The 19,069-nt window shown below is 43.2% G+C and overlaps 1 long non-coding RNA gene across 1 annotated transcript in view; it reads right to left on the reverse strand.

Moving 5' to 3' along the window:
• LOC135966880 (uncharacterized) overlaps window positions 1-18,536 on the reverse strand; it is a 31,456-nt gene extending 12,920 nt beyond the window's left edge. Inside the window, exons 1-2 of the long non-coding RNA XR_010580568.1 lie at window positions 18,451-18,536; window positions 17,233-17,344 (exon numbers count right to left, since the gene is read on the reverse strand). This is a non-coding gene — a long non-coding RNA (uncharacterized lncRNA). The remainder of the gene's footprint in view (window positions 1-17,232; window positions 17,345-18,450) is intronic.
• Window positions 18,537-19,069: the final 533 nt, after the last annotated feature.

A 19,069-nucleotide genomic window follows, 5' to 3' on the forward strand; every position in this document is an offset into this window, starting at 1 on the left:
AAAAAGAAGAGATCTCCCAGGGTGGGGGTTAACAATGGGCAGAGGCTTTGAAAGATGCTTTGCCAGTGTTTCTGGATGTTGAAGATTGTGAATTCTGGTGCACACTCAGCTTCCTGAATCTAAGACATCAAAGGGCTTTTAGGTGTCACATTCATTGACAAAACCTTTGGAAAAGCTTAAGGAGTAAATAATTTTATTTTTAATGTATTCTTTTTTTTAATTTTGGTGGGTACATCATAGGTGTATTTATGGCACCCATGAGATGTTTTGATACATGCATGCAATGTGAAATGAGCACATCATGGAGAATGAGGTATCTATCCCCTCAAGCATCCATCCTTTGAGTTATAAACAATCCAATTACACTTTAATTTAAAATGTACAATTAAGCTGTTATTGAATAGTCACTGTGTTGTGCTATCAAATAGTAGGTCTTATTCATTCTTTTTACTTTTTTGTACCCATTAACCATCCCCGCCTCTCCTCCAGCCCTGACCACTCTTCCCAGCCTCTGTAACCATCCTTCTACTCTCTATGTCCATGAGTTCAATTGTTTTGATTTTTAGATCCCACAAATAAGTGAGAACATGTGATGTTTGTCTTTCTGTTCCCGGCTTATTTTACTTAACATAGTGATCTCCAGTTCCATCCATGTTGTTGCAAATGACAGGATCTCATTTTTTTTTTTATGGCTGAATAGTACTCCATTGTGTATCTGTACCACATTTTCTTTACCCATTCATTGGTGGATGAACACTTACATTGCTTCTAAATCTTAGTTACTATAAGCAGTGTTGCAACAAACATAGAAGTGCAGATATCTCTTTGATATACTGATTTCCTTTCTTTTGGGTGTATGCCCCACAGTGGAATTGCTGGATCATATGGTAGCTCAATTTTTAGTTTTTTTGAGGAACCTACAAACTGATCTCCATAGTGGTTGTACTAATTTACATTTCCACCAACAGTGTACATGCATTCCCTTTTTTTCACATCCTCGCCAGCATTTGCTATTGCGTGTCTTTTAGATACCGGCCATTTTAACCAGAATGAGATAATATCTCATTGCAGTTTATATTTGCATTTCTCTGGTGATACACGATGTTGAGAATGTTTTCATATGCCACTTGTATGTCTTCTTTTAAGAAATGTCTATCCAAAACTTTTGCCCATTTTTGATCAGATTATTAGACTTTCTCCCTAGAGAGTTGTTTGAGCTCCTTATACATTCTGGTTACGAATCCCTTGTCAGATGGGAGAAATAAGTAATTTTAAAACAAGAATTGAATTTCCCTGCAAATACACTTGTCCATTTAACCATCACTCAGCATCTGTAAGCTGCTAAGGCCAAAGATTTCAAGATAAAGTTTTTCACCAACAAAGGTGTTCCTGGTTCTCCTGGGTTCAAGTAACCATCGTGCTAAAGAGGTCATTTCTTCTGCCTCATCTCTCACAGGCATTTTTCATCACGTGCTATGCAGTAGTCGTTTTGAATGAATCGCTTAAAAAGAATCACTTTTCTCCATGAGCAATGTGGTCATCTATTTGCCTTCCCCGGTCTTTTCCCCTTTATCCGGCAGTCAAAATCATATTCTTTTTAAATTAAGGTGCAACTCAGATGTCACCTTTAATATGAAATCTGCAGCTCAGATGTCACCTGGACCTTGGCCTGAATTAGTCGCCCTCTCAGCAGCACGTTGATTTCGTCATGATAATAACACTTATTCCCACCTCTTTTTATATGCCAAGACTGGGTATGAGCTTCTTGTTTGTGAACCTCCATGTCTGTAAACTTCTTGTAGATAACAATTTTGGTTGTCCGCCTAAAACTCACTGTCCTCCCATTTTCCAGGCAGACATGCACTTCAGAGGAAGCAAGCCTAACCCATCCCTGGAGACTGACAGCACTTACGTGTTCACTCGCCTACTGCCACTTGAGGGCATTGACTTAGGCATGGTCAGGTGAGTCTTGCTGGGAGCATAGAAGTGTTTTCTTTGCTGATTAAAAGAAAGACAGGTAATTATCCCCTATATATAATTGTGCTTCGATGTGCTTCTTGGAACTGTTGTAGCTGCCATATGACTTAAGAGTGGTTCTTAGCCTACATGCTTGAGTTGGTAGAAGAAATGTGGAAAGAACCTGGGTCTTGATGATGCCATTAAGCAGCTAAACTGACCCTAGAGGCCAGAAAATCCTTTCCAATTTTCCTTTTCATTTAGTTCAGTTGGGTCAACATTTCCAGTTACTTGACATTGAAAAATTAATAACTAAAGGGCAGGGGTTATGTTATATTTGTCTTCAGCAATAATTACCGTGGCTAAAACATAAAAAGATAATCAATAAATATTTGTTGAATTAATGAATGAATGGAATTTGCAGAAAGCCTCCTACACATCAGCCCGTGTGTGAGGATTAAGTAGAAAGAGATGCATTAAAACAAAGTGTTTTCTCCTAAAAGTTGTCAAGGTCAGGTGAGGAAGACATAAAAGTGAACAGAGAATTGTATAAAGTGCCATATGTGTTGTGTGCCTCACAGGTGCTAGTGGATTAGAGCTCTCTCCTGCATAGAGCGAGTAACAAAGGATCTGGGATAGAAAAGTGAGCAGGGTTTTGCCTGGAGAAAAGAAGGGAGAGGATACACAAAGCCAACGGGCTGTCATGGATAAAGCATGGGAGGCCTGAGAGAGCAGTACCTGGCCTGAGTGGGGTTGGTCTGGCGCAGGGCATGGAGGCATTGCAGGAGAGGAGACTGGAAGGGTGACCTAGGCAAAGTCATGGTGACTTTACTGATTTATGCTGCACCTACAAGGGAACCATGAGCCATTTTTTTAGAACCCTGCCTCTCTGAAGAGTGAAGAGAAAGAAAGCACAAGTATAGGACATTTGAAACAAAATAGCTAGGTATTCTTTGGATGCTGCTGCGGACAGCCTGTGTTCTAGAAACATCCAATTTAAGCATTTAAATATTGCCTTCATTATTTAGTAGCTGTGCGAATTGGGATGAATTACAGTTTTTGTAGTGTAGCTGTGTGAATGGGGATGATAAACTTAGCTTAGCTAATTATTATTATTATTTTTTTTTTTGTAGAGATGTGGCCTCACTATGTTGTCCAGGCTGGTCTTGGCTCCTGGCCTCAAGCAATCCTCTTGCCTCAGACTTCCAAAGTGTTGGGATTACAGGTATGAGCCACAGTGACCTGCCTTAGTTTAGTTTGAATAATCATGTTTGATGACAAGCAGATGTCAAACATTCAGCTTGGGAAGCAATTATCCCTGCTTCAAGAATCCCAGCTTCAAGAATCCCAGCTTCTTGAAAACAGCAGAGAAACGATTATGGCCTGGGAAACATTCAGTAAAATTAACTGTGGTCAATATCCAACGTGCCATCTGTATCCCCCAAGAGTGCATTAACATGGACAGTGCCCATTTACCTAGAAACCTGCCTCAACTGCAGCCCCAGTACCAGAAGAGTGGAAAATTAAATTATGCACACCTTTGCCCTGTACTAGATAACCTCAAGTTGCATGGATTTATCAAACAAGTAGTTATTGTGCTATGTTAGGAATGTTTTGAAATGAACACCTTAAGTTTTAAAAGGGAGCTGCCACTTCTATGATTTAGTTATAAGATTCAAATTTATTTATTCATTGAAATTGTTCTGGTCCTGTGTCAGTCTGTGTTTCTGTAAAGCAATACCTGAGGCTGGGTAACTTACAAATAAAAGAGGTTTATTTGGTTCTGCAGACTGTACAAAAAGCATGGTGCCCGCATTTGCTTCTGATGAGGTTTCAGACTGCTTCCAATCATGGCAGTAGTTGAGGAGGAGCCAGCCTATGCAGAAGTCAGACCGCAGGAGAGGAAGCAAGAGGGAGAGGAGGAGGCGCCAGGCTCTTTTTAGCAACCAGTTTTCAGGGAAACCAAAAGTAAGAACTCACACTCCCGTGAGAATGGCACCATGACGTTCATGAGGGACCCGACCTCCCTCCCAGGATCCAAATACCTCCCACCCTATGCAACCTTACCTCCAACAATGGAGGTCAAATTTTACTATGAGATTTGGCAGGGCCAAACAAACCATATTCCAACCACAGCATCCTGGACTCTGGACTGGCCGGTGATGAAGAGCCGGAGCTTTGGACTCATGGCTCAGTTTTACCACTTATTTCTTTGCATTTAGTTTTACTACAAAAAAAGACTGTATCATTGTGTATTACAATGAATGAGAAAAATATTGCACGTGGGTAAACAGAGTGCCTATCCTTATCGATTGTGGTAGCTTCAGCCCCTAAAAGTTTAGAAATGGATACAACATGGGTTTCCAGGTGACAGGGCACCCAGACCTCTAGGCGGGTGTTCAGAATCCAACATGGCACATAGTCAAATAGGAATATACCATTTTAACTTAAAGAAGGGGTTATCTGACTTTGTCTTACGCGGAGTCTAAGACTGTTTCTTAGAGAAGTCAGCACTTGAGTTGAGACTAGAAGAGCAAGTGGGGGTTTACCAGGTAGGCAAGATGGGAATGTGAATGGAAGAAGAGGGAAATAATTTGGCACAACCTCATAAGCACAAGTGGTTCAGTAGACCTGCAGCAGAGGAAGGTGACCAATGAGGCCAGACACAGACCTGACATTGTTGCTGTCATAATCCTTCCCATTTTAAGGAGCTTGGATTTTTTTTTTTTTTTTTTTGATACAGTCTTGCTGTGTTGCCCAGGCTGGAGTGCAATCGTGCAATCTCAGCTCACTGAAGCCTCTGCCTCCCGGGTTCAAGCAATTCTCCTGCCTCAGCCTCCCAAGTCGCTGGGATTACAGGCACCCACCACCACACCCAGCTAATTTTTGTATTTTTAGTAGAGACAGAGTTTTACCATGTTGGCCAGGCTGGTCTCAAACTCCTGACCTCAGCTGATCCACCGGCCTTGACCTCCCAAAGTGCTGGGATTACAGGCGTGAGCCACTGCGCCTGGCCGGATATTTTTCTTTAAGATTTTGAATGTCTATTGAGAATTTGTACCCTCACTTTAAATCTGCCATGGATTTACACACCTAATCCCATATTCATATTTCGCCAGGTTGAAGTGACCCACTTTTTTCCTACAGTGTTTTCGTACAGAAGAACACCTCCTCCTTTATCACTGAAATATTCTTTGAACAGTTCACTCCTTTGTCTGAACAGACCATGTGCTCTATTCTAGGCATAGCTGTGAGCAGCCTGCTGGGGAGAAGAGGGGTGCATGCCTTTGCCATTGTTCAGAGCTCCCCAGAGAGTCAGCTCCAGGAGGGGGATAGGCACTGCCGAATTTGCCCTGCTCACCTCTCCAGGTTCCTTTCCCACCACCATCTTTGCTACCGCTTGGTGATGCCATACCAAGCTCATTCAGTGGAGTTAGATGCACTCATGTGCACTCTCGCTCTGTCACTTCTGGGCTTCCCACCTGCCATTCCCTCTGCCTGGAGCCCAACCTCCCTTCCCTGTCTGCCCCTTTAGCCTTTTACTCCCACTGACTTTTCCGATACCCTCTTAGATTTTTTTTCATTCAAGAAGCTTTATCCCAAAAGCTTTATCCCCTCTCAGTCTGGTCCACCTGCCTTTCTCCTTTGTTTATTTCAGTAATGTTCTCTGGCTTTCTATCTATCAGTTTCCCCCTCTCAAATGTGAGCACCATGAGGCCAGCAACCACACCTATCTCTATGTCCCCAGGATGTGGCCCGTGAGTGGCACATATTCTGTCCTTGGTGTGTGTGTGTGTCTGTGTCTGTGTCTGTGTCTCTGCATGCATGTATGCATGTGTCTGTGTGAGCAGGTGTTCGTGTGTCTATGTGTGCGTGTGTCTGTGTGTGTGTCTGCATGTTTCTGTTTGGGTGCACATGCACATACGTATGTTAAATGAGAGCCAAGACCCTGATTCAAGTGCTGGCTCTGCCACTTACTTAGGCTCCTCTATTGCCTGCTTTCCATCTTTTCCATCCTGTTAATTTCCATTGTCAATTCCCTAGTTCAGGTCTTTCTAATTGTGTCCCTGGATGTTTCTAGAACTTTCCTTTGAGTCTGCCCTCCCTCTTCCCAATGCTACCCTTTGCTTGCTTTCATATAATTGTTGTTAAAACATTGGTAAATTCTGTCTCTCATAAAAACCTTAGAGCTTATTTTAAAAACTTGCAACTCCTTAGTTTAGCTTACAAGGCTCTCTACAATCTAATCTCAAACCAGCTTTCTAGCCACTCCTCCCATGAACTCAGTGACTCACCAGCACCAGAGGCTGCCATTTCCTGAGGGCCTCACCAACCGTCACACAACTGGGCCTTAGTGCAGCTCTTGTCTCTGCTCGCATGCCTTTCCCCACTCCTTTTTCCACCTTGAGAAATATTCTGGGCTCACACAGCTCTTGTTCCCCCCCACCCGCCTCCAGCAATCACCATGTTTGTATAACAGTGACATTACTATCTGCTTTCTCTATTCGATAGTAACTTCCTTAAGCAGAGACACAGTGTCTTCTCACCCTTGTCTCTCCTGTGGGACTGCATGGGTTGCTCACGTGGCATGGGATGGAAGCCAGTCAATACACATTTTTGGCCGGAATAAATATCCAAGCATAAGGGTCTAAGTGGTTCACTTTATTAAGGAAGACTTTGTGGCACACATTTATTTCCCTATCAACGAAATACAAGTATGTTGGCAATACCATATTCCCCCATGAGGCAAGATTTACAAATAAACTGCAGCTTAGAAGGTAAGTTTCTCATGAACCTAACGTAAGTTGAAGGCTTGAATAAGTACATGGGACTCCTTGAATGGTTGTTTAGAATCTCCTGGGGAAGAAATCCTTGATGCCCAGGCTGTACTCTGCATTTGCAATTTTGATTACCTCCTACCAAGCAAACCAAAATCTTTTGCATTGGAACCTGGGCATTAGTATTATTTAAGCTCCCCCACCAACATCAGCAGAAGAGCAGTCAAGGAGAACCAGTACCTGAGCAGAAGAGACTAAGGAACCAGTGAAGAAACTGACTCATCTGACTGAGTCAGGGTGGAAAGAGCCTGGTATGTGAGGCAGAATCACATTTCTTGGCTCTGAAAGCCCTGGTCCTAGGTCGATAGCCCTCAACCCTGATGGCATGTTGGAATCACCAGAAGAGCTGTTAAAGACTAACAGCTGGGACCAGGCATGGTGGCTCATGTCTGTAATCACAGCACTTAGGGAGGCCGATGTGGGCAGATCACCTGAGGTCATGAGTTTGAGACCACCCTGGCCAACATGCTGAAACCCCGTTTCTACCAAAAATACAAAACTTAGCCAGGCGACATGGTGCATGCCTGTAATCCCAGATACTCTGGAGGCTGAGGCAAGAGAATCACTGGAACCTAGGAGGCAGAGGTTGCAGTGAGTTGAGATAGCACCACTGCACTCCAGCCTGGGTGACAGAGTGAGACTCCATCTAAAAAAAAAAAAACTACCAGCTGGATGGTTAATTTTATGTGTCAACTTGGCTATGACAGGGTACCCAGATATTGGTATATTGGCCAAACCTCAGTGTGGATTTATTTGTGAAAGTATTTTTTAGATGAGATTAACATTTAAAGAAGTAGACTTTGGATAAAGCAGATTAACTTCCATAATGTGGGTAGGCCTTGTTCAATCAGTTGAAGAAAAGGCAGCTCTATCCCAGGGAAGAGGAAATTCTACCTCCAGAATGAAGCTACAGCATCAGCTGTTCCCTAGGTCTTCAGCCTGCTGGCCAACTCTTCAGACTGTGTACTTGCCAGCCTCTATAATCACATGAGCCAATATCTTAAAATCTCTCTGTGTCTCTTTCTCTCTCTCTCTCTACACACACACACACACACACACACACACACACACACACACATACACACACATCATTGGTTTTGTTTCTCTGGAGAACCCTGACTAATACACCAATCCCTGGGGTCCTTATGTTTGAGATTAGAACCCAGACATTGGCAGTTTTAGAAAGTTCCCCACGTGATTTCACGTGCAGCCAGAGTTGAGAACTACTGTTCTAAATGTTTCTAAATGGCATCCCATTGCTAACTGCCCTCATGGTTTTTCCATTTGAATATAATTGCAATGAAAATTTCACTAGAACACCTTCCTTCCAGTTACAAACTGACCTGTGCACTCTCAAAATGTGTATGTTGGCGTCTTCACTCCCCAGTGTGACTGTATTTGGAGATAAGGCCTTGGAGGAGAAGACTAAGGTTAAATGAAGTCACAGGATGGGCCCTAGTCCATGTAATTGGTGCCCTTAGAAGAAGACAGGGAGATACCAGGAGTGTGTGTGCACAGAGAAAAGGCCACATGAGAAGAAGGTGGCGATCTGCAAGCCAAGGGCAGAGGCCTCAAGACAACCTCAACCTACTGATGCCTTGATCTTAGATGTGTAGCTTCCACATGTGAGAAGTAACTTTTTCATATTTGTGAGAAATCAGTTTCTGTTGTTTAAACCACAAGGTCTGTGGTTATTTGGTTACAGGAGGCCTAGCAGACCAATGCACTCCCTGTCTAAGTGACATCTGCAGGTTGCTCAGATCAGCCAGCAATCCAGTGTTTTCATGACCTTGCTCAGAATGAATCTGAATTGGTCAATGGGCTTCGTTTCACATGGCTTTTCTCCAAATTGGGGTTACATTGGAAAAGGTTTCTGGGGTGAGGTTTTATTGGCCATGTTGAAGTGAAGCTAGCCCTGCCTGACCTGGATAAAAGAGGTGGGGGACGGGGAGAGGCAGCTGTTTCCAGTGAGTGGGATCCAGTGTGCCTGGTTACCCCTGTATTGGTAAAACTGTTTGCCCCAGTGGCTGGACTCCACAAGCTACTTTGTGCAGAGCAGCCTCTGTATGATGCCACACTTCTATGCCAAGAAACTCCATTAGGAAACACTTAGCCTTGGCATTTTCCATTTGTTCCCTGTTCCATTAACAGCATCTTCTTGACTTTGGAGGGCAGACCACTCTGTTCCTCAGTCCACTCCAAAGCACTCAATAAACTTTGTTTCAGGATGATGGACAGTGTAATGGAATAAAAAAGGAGCAGGGGCTTTGCACCCACACTGACTTGCTAACAACCCTGCCTCTGTCATTTAGGAGTTGAGAGAACTTGGGAAAACTTTTCTGAGCCTTCATTCACTCATATGCAAAATAGGAATGAAAGAAACTTTTACACAGTTGACATATGGGTGAATTAAGAACGTAACATGGTGTCTAGCACATTGTCGCTGTCTAATATTCCCTTTTACAGTGATCTTTTGAAGGTATACATTTTAACGTAATTTGTTTTAATTTTTAACTTAATGTTGGGCACTTGCTGACAATGGAGAGATTATAGTATATTGGAGCTGAAATGTTCTTTGAGTTTCATGGTCTAATCCATTTCACTTTATAGGGAAAACCGTCTACCCGTGATTTGCATAGCAAGTTGTGTTCAGCTGGAACAAGACTCCAGTCTCCCTGACTCCTGCTCTTTCTAGAGGACCTTGTGCCTGATAGGGCACAGAGCTGCCAAATTTTGCTTAGTTCAGGATTACCACATGGGTTTCATTCCTTCTCAGACAATTTCCAGCTCATCTGTTGGAATCTCAACCCCAATCTGCCTCGTTCCTCAACATTCCCATTATAACATAGGCCATTGAGTTACCTCAACTTTTCCCTGCTTAAATACATCTCTCAAGTTTGTTTGCACAGTCCCAGGCACCTAGGTACCTCCTGGGTGAGTGCTCCCGAACAGCAGAGCCATGCTTCACTTTCTTCAGAGGCCTTCATTTTATAGAAAATTGGGCTTGATGGCTTTGAATGAATGCAGTAGAAGAGAGCACATCACACAATGCATGAAGAAGGTACACTGTGTTAAACACCAGGTACTTGAGCTAGGAGAAAGCTGTCTTTCTATATTTTAATATTTACCTACAGCTGAAAACAGTGGTATGGCATCTAACAAGCTCAAGATCTGGTTCTAGCCTTTCTCGGCATTCCCTCTGCTGTTCTCCCACCCACTTTCCTACAAGTGGGAGAGAGCTTCACTCAGACAAACAACATGTCCTTGCACATGACTTTCTCTTTGCCCGGAAGGGTCATCCCTGTGTTTTGTATCTGAAAAACTTCCATTCTTCTATCAAAACCTACTTAGAATCCCATCTCTTCAATAGAGTCTTCTGATTCTCTACCACTGTCCTCTGTGCTAACTCCATACTTGGTGGTTGTCTTTAAATATTGTCTTTGTCTCCCAAAAGATAAGTTTGGCTCTTTGTACTGGGCTGTTATTTCTTAAAGTTGCCATGTCAGAAAAATATGTGTGTGTGTGTGTGTGTGTGTGTTTAGGGGAAGGTATTATTCATTAAAAATTTGAGAAAGCTGTTAAAGTTAAGCTAGTTGCTTTTCTGACAGACAGAGCTTTTCAGTGTGGTGACTATCCATTGTGCATCTCCACGAAGAATGAGAGAAAATTCAACATTTTCTAAAACTTTCACACATGGCATAGTTTTGATGGTTCATCTCCAAGTATGAATGTTCTGTAACACATTCAAGAGAATTTTGCACTGTTTCATAAGTCCTCTGAGGGAAAATAGTGAGTCCAATATATTTCTGTCTTCCCAGGACCTAGCATTGGGCCTGGTGCTGAGTAAATAACTCAGTCAATGTATATGTATTGAGTGGAATAAACTGAATCACATTAGATTACTCACTCTCCAACCCAAGGCTGAGCAGAGAATCTGGAATTGGGTAGCAGAGCAAGGCAAGCTCTTCCCTCTTTCCAAGAATTGACTAATTCTCATCAGGATCAGGCAAGATGCTCAAGCGGCTACTCTCTGCTGCAGCCCCCACACTTCTGACTCACAGCAAGCTCCCAGTGCCTCCCTCAGGAGAAAAAAATGTGAAATGTTTTGGCTGGAACTCAATGGCCAAGAATCTCACCACCTGCCATACTTTTTTAGGAAGTGCTATTAATTTGACAATAGTCCTTGTTTTTTTGTTCTCGCACAGACTGTCTGGGTTGCGGAGAAGCTGGCCTGGCAGAAGGAAGTGGGGCTTTTGCAAATAGTTTCCAGCATGGATCCTGTTCTCAGCCTGGCAGCTCCCACACACTGTCTCTCAAAGTAACCCGAAGCAGATATGCTAAGAGACTCCAGCGTTTTCAAATTGTTCTCTTGGCTCAGAGGACGAGCTGGAAGCCCTTGAACATATCACCAGGGTTGAGATTGGCAGACATCCCCCTCAGAAGATGCTGAGTTCTCTGTTTCACTTGGCCAGGTCACTAGGGGTACTGGCTGAAGTGGAAGCTGCTAGGCAAAGAACAGTCCAGTGGCCCTGGGTTTTGGCAAAGTCTCTAGAAGGATTTCTTAAATGTTCTGGTTTTAGCAGAGGCCAAATTATCTTTCTGAAGTATGTGCTCCCTTAATATCAAAAGTTGCACATTTCATGGGAAATTCAAACCATATGTTTCCACGCTTTTTACCTTTAATGTACTCAAATGCCATCTTGTAAGAGAAGTTTGATTTCAGGAAAAAAATTGAGTCATCAATTTTCCTTGAGTCAAGAATCAGTACTTTTTTTCTTTCCTTCCTTCCTTCCCTCCCTCCTTCCTTCCTTCCTTCCTTCCTTCCTTCTTTCTTTCTTTGTTTCTTTCGTTCGTTCGTTCGTTCGTTTGTTCATTTTGCAAATTCCCCCAAATCTCCTAAGCAAAGAACTCAGGTTGGATCCTAAGTCCTTGGTCCAGACCTTTTCAGAAGGAACATTTTAAATTCAATTATATTCTAAACTCTTCATGCTTTCTGTCATCTATATTTGCAACCATAAATTGTAGCCACACAGTCACTAGAAGCAAAGAAACCAAATAGATGTAGAAATGATGACGCTGGTGACGCTGGTGAGTGATGTGATTGTAGTCAATGTTTTGTTTTGTTTATTCTTGACTGATAAAGATCATTTCACAGTTTATTTTTAGTCTGGTTCATAGAAATGGCATTGTTCCTTGAGTACAAATGAATTAAATTTGTATTTAGAATTGTCATTTCATTTAAGTGGTACAGAGACTTATGATTTCACGCATTCAGGTAATAAACCAGCTTTACCATGGCCCTGCCAGGTGCCAGTCACTGGGGAAGTCACATTCATGAGATGTGACCACTGGTGGGAAAACACAAGGTCAAATGGGGAACTGAGTTTCTAAAACACAGTCAGAAATGCATGACCAGTGATTGGGAAAAAGATCAGATGCAGATGCAGATTGGTTTACGGAGAGCATGAATGTTTACTGATTGTATAACAATCCAGTGGCTTCTTAAAAGTAAAACCCAGCAGAGATAAGCAGGTCTATCACAGGCTCAGAAAAGACATGTGCAGTGTAGTCATAGCCTTTTAATCAGATATATAAGGAAATAACCAAGGTTATGAGCTCTAGAATCAACGCACCTGAATTTGAATCCTAAGTCAGCTACTGGTTGTGTGAGCATAGGTGCATCATAGGACTCCTCTGAGTTTCAGTTTCTGATCTATAACAAGAGATGAAATGACTGCATAGAATTGTAGTGAGATGCAAATGAAAAATGTACAATGTTTTGCTATTTTTGAAAACAAAAAGATAATCCTGAGAATAATACCTGAACAAAATAGGTATGTATTTAAAAAAATAAAAAATAGCAAGTCTAATTTTGGAGACAAATAACTGCCACACAAAAAACAATGACTTCCATTTTATATTCCCCATAAGAAAAGGAATAAACTTTCCTTAATCAGAGAAGCCCTAGGGCAGTGTGCAGGTAACTGGAATTTTGGACCTTGAAGAGATGCAAGAAGTTATCCAGCTTTGTCCCCAGCCATTCCTCCTATATATGGAGAAACAAGCCAAAGCAGAGAAGAGGCTTGTGCAAAACTACAGAACAAGTCAAGAGAAAGGTAGGCCTAGACCCTGGGTTTCCTGACTCTGAGGCCAGTGTTCTTTGGCAGTAACAAGCGACATTCACCACAATTCCCTCCACCTTCTTAATCTCCAGATCTGGACAGTGGCCATTGTACTACATAGTGCTGACTTACTAAGTAAAGTCACCAGTGAAGTTCCTTAGAAACGACAAAGCTTTGAGACCTATATATTTTTCTAGACATTACCCATTAAACTACACCAATTAGGTAGTCCATTCCATGGTAACATTACCTACAAAAATTAGTTTTTACTCGATTATCTAGAAAATAAACAACAATAAATCTCCAAGGAGCCTTGGTAGGGAAGCATCCCTGCCTTCTCTTCAGTCTGACTGTGCTTCTCAAATTAGGGTGAGGTCAGTCTTGGAATTTGTGGCAGTGAACCAGGGTTTATGCAAATCCAGGCACAAATATGGTACCTCTCCTGGGAGAGTCAATTCTACTGGAAATTTGGAGGGAAACATTATTTTGCATTAGAAACACAGAGAGAGCACAATGCAACATTGCCTGAATTAAAACAAGGCATAGAGCTTACAGTTTTGTTTTAAAACAATAGCTTATATTCATTGAGCCCTTAAATATAGGAACTTAACATATATTAAGGATTAAGATCTATTAACTCACTTAACCTTCGGAGTAACTCAATAAGGAAATAAAATCGTTGAAACTGACAAGAATCCAAACTGAGAGAGGCAACGGAAGTTATCCAAGACACACGGCTAGCAAACGTATAGGGATTCAAATACAAGACACCATACCCAAGAACCCATAAATATAACCACTATGTTACATTGCCTCTCACTCTGGTATTTACTGGAAAGGCAGTTTTAGCTATGTCGCCATAAAGCAAGGGAGTATTCATTCACTCTGTCCCCCTGTTGGCTTTGAGTACACAGTGGAAAATTTTGAGACGCCTTGGATTCTAGCTTCCCCCATGGCTGGTGGCAGTTATATAACATGCACATCAGTAAAAGAGCTGAATTGCAAATAGTCTACTAACCTGGAAGGAATGTCTGAATGCCTCCCACACCACAATGGTGCTAATTCAGTTGGGAGAGTTTTGTGGGTTTGCTGTGATTTTATTGAAATAAAGGGTTTGGCTATCATAGTTGGTAACTTGAGTGTGTCTTTTGATCCACGTAGAAATAGCTCATCTAAATGACATTTACATGTTATTCTTAACTGCCTGCGGAATCAGATAATCCTTTCCCCAGAAGGATGTCGGCAGCCTCCATAATTTGTGAAGGAAAAGCATCCGGGAAGGAACCCGCTGTCAGGCGTGCCTTGAGGCATGATTTCTGGGTTGATGATTCACATACTTTTATAGCTTTGGTTTTTCACGGTCTTTGTTTTTAAAAAGCAATTTGAATGTATGTGAGCTTTATAACTGTGTGTATTCTTAGGGAGGCATTTGAGAGTATTTTTCCCCACATATTTAGGAACTCAGAATGTAATCTGGGAGACGGTAGAATTTGCTTTGAGGTTAGAGAGTGCCCATGTGAATGAGAAGGCTGGAACCTCCTGTTCCAATAGGCCAGCTCTGAACTGTGCCAGGGATAAACAGACCAGGAAAAAATATTGTGTCATAAACCCAGACCTTGACTTTTCACCAAAGGTCTCACCAAATGGCGTAGGGCTGTCTCAGGACCCGAGTGTTCTGTGCAGGATGTGAAAGTTCACCATGGAAGAATTCCAAAATGTATGACTAGTCTGAAGTCAGAGGAAAAGTACCATGCAGGCTCTGATTCACTTAGTACTCAGGGATCAGTTTGCAAAGGCAGTGGAAGAGACGCAGATGTTCATGTAAGTAACTCTGCCTCGGGTGTACAAAGGGAGGAGTAAAGGTCACCACCAGGAGCCCATCAATCTGGCCAGAGCCTTGGTCAGCAGCTTTAGCATCGCATGTATGTTGATCTGAGACTCATTTGCCTGGCAGCACTTCTCCCGTGCCCAGTGTCTCACGTCCAGGTGGTAACTGTCAGTCCTGCCCTCTTGACATTCCTCAAGGCCAGCCTCATTCTACTCCCATACTCTCCAGGGAGCCTCCCCATTTCTCTCCTGGATACCTGGATAAGCATCCCACCTGAGTCCCTGGCTCCCTGCTGAGTCTCACTCTGCAAACTTTCTTATCCCTAGTTTCCGGGGACATCTTTCTGATACACAGTTCCGATTGTGTCTCTCCCCTGTCAATAAAATCGTCTGCGGCATTGCATGACAATAAGGTGTTGTCCTTATTGTCATGGCATGGATCACCCCGATCCATGATTCTGGCCTTTGCCTCCCTTCGTGCGCCTCTTTCCACACACCACACTCTGCTCCATTGGCATGCCAGACTCTCAGATTCTGTGCCTTTGCTAACAGCGTGTGTTCCCTCTGCCTGTGACGTATCTGACTTCACACCCACACTGCTTCTGGCCTGTTGGGTTAACACATTTGTCTTCTCCAAGCCTCAGATATTATGGCTGCCCCCAGGCCACCTCTGTTGGTTTCCCCAGGGTCTTTACACACCCTCCCCTGTCAACGCAGGCTATCCTGTTGAAATCACCTTTGCAAAAATTATAGTAGTAACAAAATTATGGCAGTAAAAGATCTGATCAAACCCATCCTTATCTTGCCTTCCCCTTAATTATTCCTGGGCTTTCGGGTTAAGCTAACTTTGAGAGACATTTAGTTTATAGTTTAAACGATAATAGGCCTTCCCCCAAACTCAACTACCTTTGTAAAGTGAATGAAAGGGCATCAGGCTGGAGGAGAAGGGGAATCTGAATTTTGGTGAGGTATAGACACAGATGATTGGCAGCCATTCCTGAAAATAACACCACTATTGTAGAACCTAAGATTGGCCATTTCAGCTATCTTTTCAGGTTTTTTGCATGTCTGACACCCATGGCTCTACTTGGACCCACTGACTCTTGCTCATATGACCCCCATCCATAAGCAACTCAGCTCAAGTGGACAGCTTTGACTCCCTATGATTTCATCTGTGCCCAAATTTAGCAGCAAACACCCGTTACCTGGCCACCCCCACTCTCTCCCACAGACTACCTTTGAAAAACCCCTAACCTACAAGCCTTGGATGAGATTGATTTGAGTAGTAACTCTATCTCCCACGTGGTATGGCCAGCCATCCGTCCATTAAACTCTTCCTTTATTGCAATGTCATGGTCTTTATTTGTGCAGTGGGCAAGAAGAACCCATTGGGTAGTTATACTGTCACTGCCACGGCAGAGTGACTCATCTCTGTACCTTGTCATTTTTTACCTGACTGTCTCTCCCTCTGCACTATGAGTTCCTCAAGGGCCGAAACAGTGTCTTATTTGTCACTGTGTCCACAACACCTCACATTGGGCACAACCCTGAGTACATTTTGAGTAAACCTATGCAAACTGAATGGAATTGAATTTACTTTGTGCAAAATTGAGGGACAGGAGGGATTTAAATGAATTATTTCTCTTCCAAGCCACATGTCTGGATTATGCAAAAGGTAAAAGGATCTGCTTTTGTGGCTGGTGACAATTCAGCCTCCAAAGGCGACGTGGGGGCACCGCTGCTCAGCTCTTCCAGGACTTCCTTCCGGAGGCAAGCTTTGCAAGCAGGCCCTCAGCACAGTCGTCCACCAACTGACTGTAGGGCTAAAAAGGTCTGCACACTGTTTTGGAGTAGAACACCACTTGGGACACTTTGTATGGCTACATAAATCCAGTGCTGCTTTCTTTCAAAAAGATAGATTTTTGTTAGTCTTCCTTGACCTTCTGCTCTTCAAAATTAGTTCATTTGTACACAAATTATAAGGTTTAGGGATTGAAAAGAGGGAGAAGCAGACTGGTCTCCTTTTATCCCTCTGCTGTGTGGATGAACAGGTATTTGGAGAAGCTAGTGCATCCAAATTCTCTGAGCAGCAGACTTCAACTTCAGGGTACTGTCATTGGGCAAGGAAAAGGTCATATCTACAAATCAAATTCACCTCTGTAAATATGGCTTACCCAATATAGGTTCAAATTCTTATTTGCACAAAGACCTGCACAACATCCTTGGAGAAAGTGGGGAGAGAGATTTGAGGTGGACGGTTGGGAGCAAAGAAACAAAGTATTTCCAGAGTTAATGCCCTAGACAGGCAAGTAGAGAACCCAGAAGTCAGTGATAACCTTCAGCTTTGAATCCAACTATCACGATGAAGAACCACACAGGTGACATACTTGGTGACCCCCAGGAACATCCTTTTCTTAGTCCATTTATGCTGCTACATGAAAACCACCACAGACTGGGTACTTTAGAAATACTAGAAATTTGTTTCTCACAGTTCGGAGGCTGGAAGTCCAAGATCTCGGTGCCAGCAGAATCTGTGCCTGGTAAAGGATCTCTGCTTCCAAGATGGTGCTTTCTTGCTGCATCCTCACAGGGAAACCATGTCTTCACATAGTGGAAGGGCAAAAGAGAAAAAGGGGAGGACACTGCATGAATCCCCCTGATAAGAGGACTAATCCCATTGTTCCATCCTCATGACCTAATCACACCTAAGAGCCCCACCCCTTAAAAATACTGTCACATTAAGGATCAAGTCTCAACATATGAATTTGAGGGGGACCCATTCAGATCCTAGTAATCTTCTAATGCCCCGGAAGAACATGTGTCAAGTTCCTTATTTTGTTTCCAGAGGATGGTAAAAATAAAACTGGCTGGTGTTATGGGCTGAATGTATCCTCCTAAAATTCCCGTGTTGAAATCCTAACCCTTAATGTGCTAGTATTTGAAGGTGGGACCTATGGAAGGTAATTAAATTTAGGTTGGTTATCACAAGGGGGTTCTTTTGATGGAATCAGTACCTTTATAAGCAGAAAAGAGAGAGGGAGATCTCTGTGCAAACACACACAGGGGAAATGCCCCATAGTGATGGGCTGCCTCTACAAGCCAGGAAGAGGGCCCTCATCAGAACCAAATCTGCCAGCACCTTGACCTTGGACTTCCCAGCCTCCAGAATGTGAGAAATAAATGTCTGCTGTTTAAGCCACCCAATCTATGGTATTTTGTTACAGCAGCCCAAGCTGACTAAGACAGCTGGGCTAACGTTTTGATACAGAATAAACTGTAAACTTTAAAGTGTATCATGAGTTGGTGGAAGGAGCATGGAGAATATTTGTAAGCCGACCAGAGACGGATCCTTGTTTCACCAGCTTTCCAAGCTTGAGTGATTCATTCATTGTCTCTGCACTTCAGACTCCTCTCTGCAAAGCCCACCCCCATTGGGACGTTGTGCTTATTCAGTGTGGTAGCATATGTGATGTGATGAATGAGTACCTGCTAGGGGTGAAGGCAGAGATGCAGCAGCAGGAGGAGGGAAGGGAAAGCACAGGGAGCTGTTGCTGCAATAAGGCTGCAGGCAGAGAGGCGAAGGACCCAGGGGGCAGCAGCCCCAACAGGGAAAACCCAAAAGCTACCTAGGTCAAAAACAAACCACCTGAGACCGAATAGGAAGGTAAGGAGACCTACAGAGATTAGAATCCCTGTTACTGCCCTACCTGGAGGCTTGAGTCCAAAGTGCAAAGACAATTTCACAGGTACTTCCTCTTTCCACTCTTCCCCAGGCCAGATGAAATAAGAGTGTATGGATTTCCTTGCAGGAAGGAAGGTAAGCAGTATCCCCACTGACATCAGGCAGAAGGCGGGGTCAGTCCCACAGCAAGAACTCAATGGCTGCTTGTTCTGCCTTCTATAAAGCTGAATGCAAGATTTAGGCTGGGTGTTTTATGTAAGGGAAAAGGACCTTGACGACTATAGAAAGCAAATGGGTATTCCATACATACCCACTTCCTCTCTCCAGGAAGCTGAGAAAGCTTAGCTCCTGAAGCACAGAAGAGCTAAACAAAGTACTCTAGCATCCTGTCGTTCTGACTTGTGTGATTCCAATTTGAATCACGCCGCAAATGTAAAATGACTTCATTTTCCTGTGCCAGATCCCCTGGGGATCTCAGACTTTTTATGCCTCTCTGAAATGAAGTTCAGCCTAGCCACAGTGAAGGAAAACACTTCTATAGGCAGGAGGCTGCTGGAGCCAAAACATGAGCATAGTCTATTCATCCTCCTTTGACAAAGCTCATCCTCTTGGAACAAGGGAACTTCAGTCCCTAATGTCTCAGG

The sequence above is a fragment of the Macaca fascicularis genome, chromosome 13 (assembly GCF_037993035.2).
Source record: "Macaca fascicularis isolate 582-1 chromosome 13, T2T-MFA8v1.1".
In the NCBI taxonomy this organism is placed as follows: Eukaryota; Metazoa; Chordata; class Mammalia; order Primates; family Cercopithecidae; genus Macaca; species Macaca fascicularis.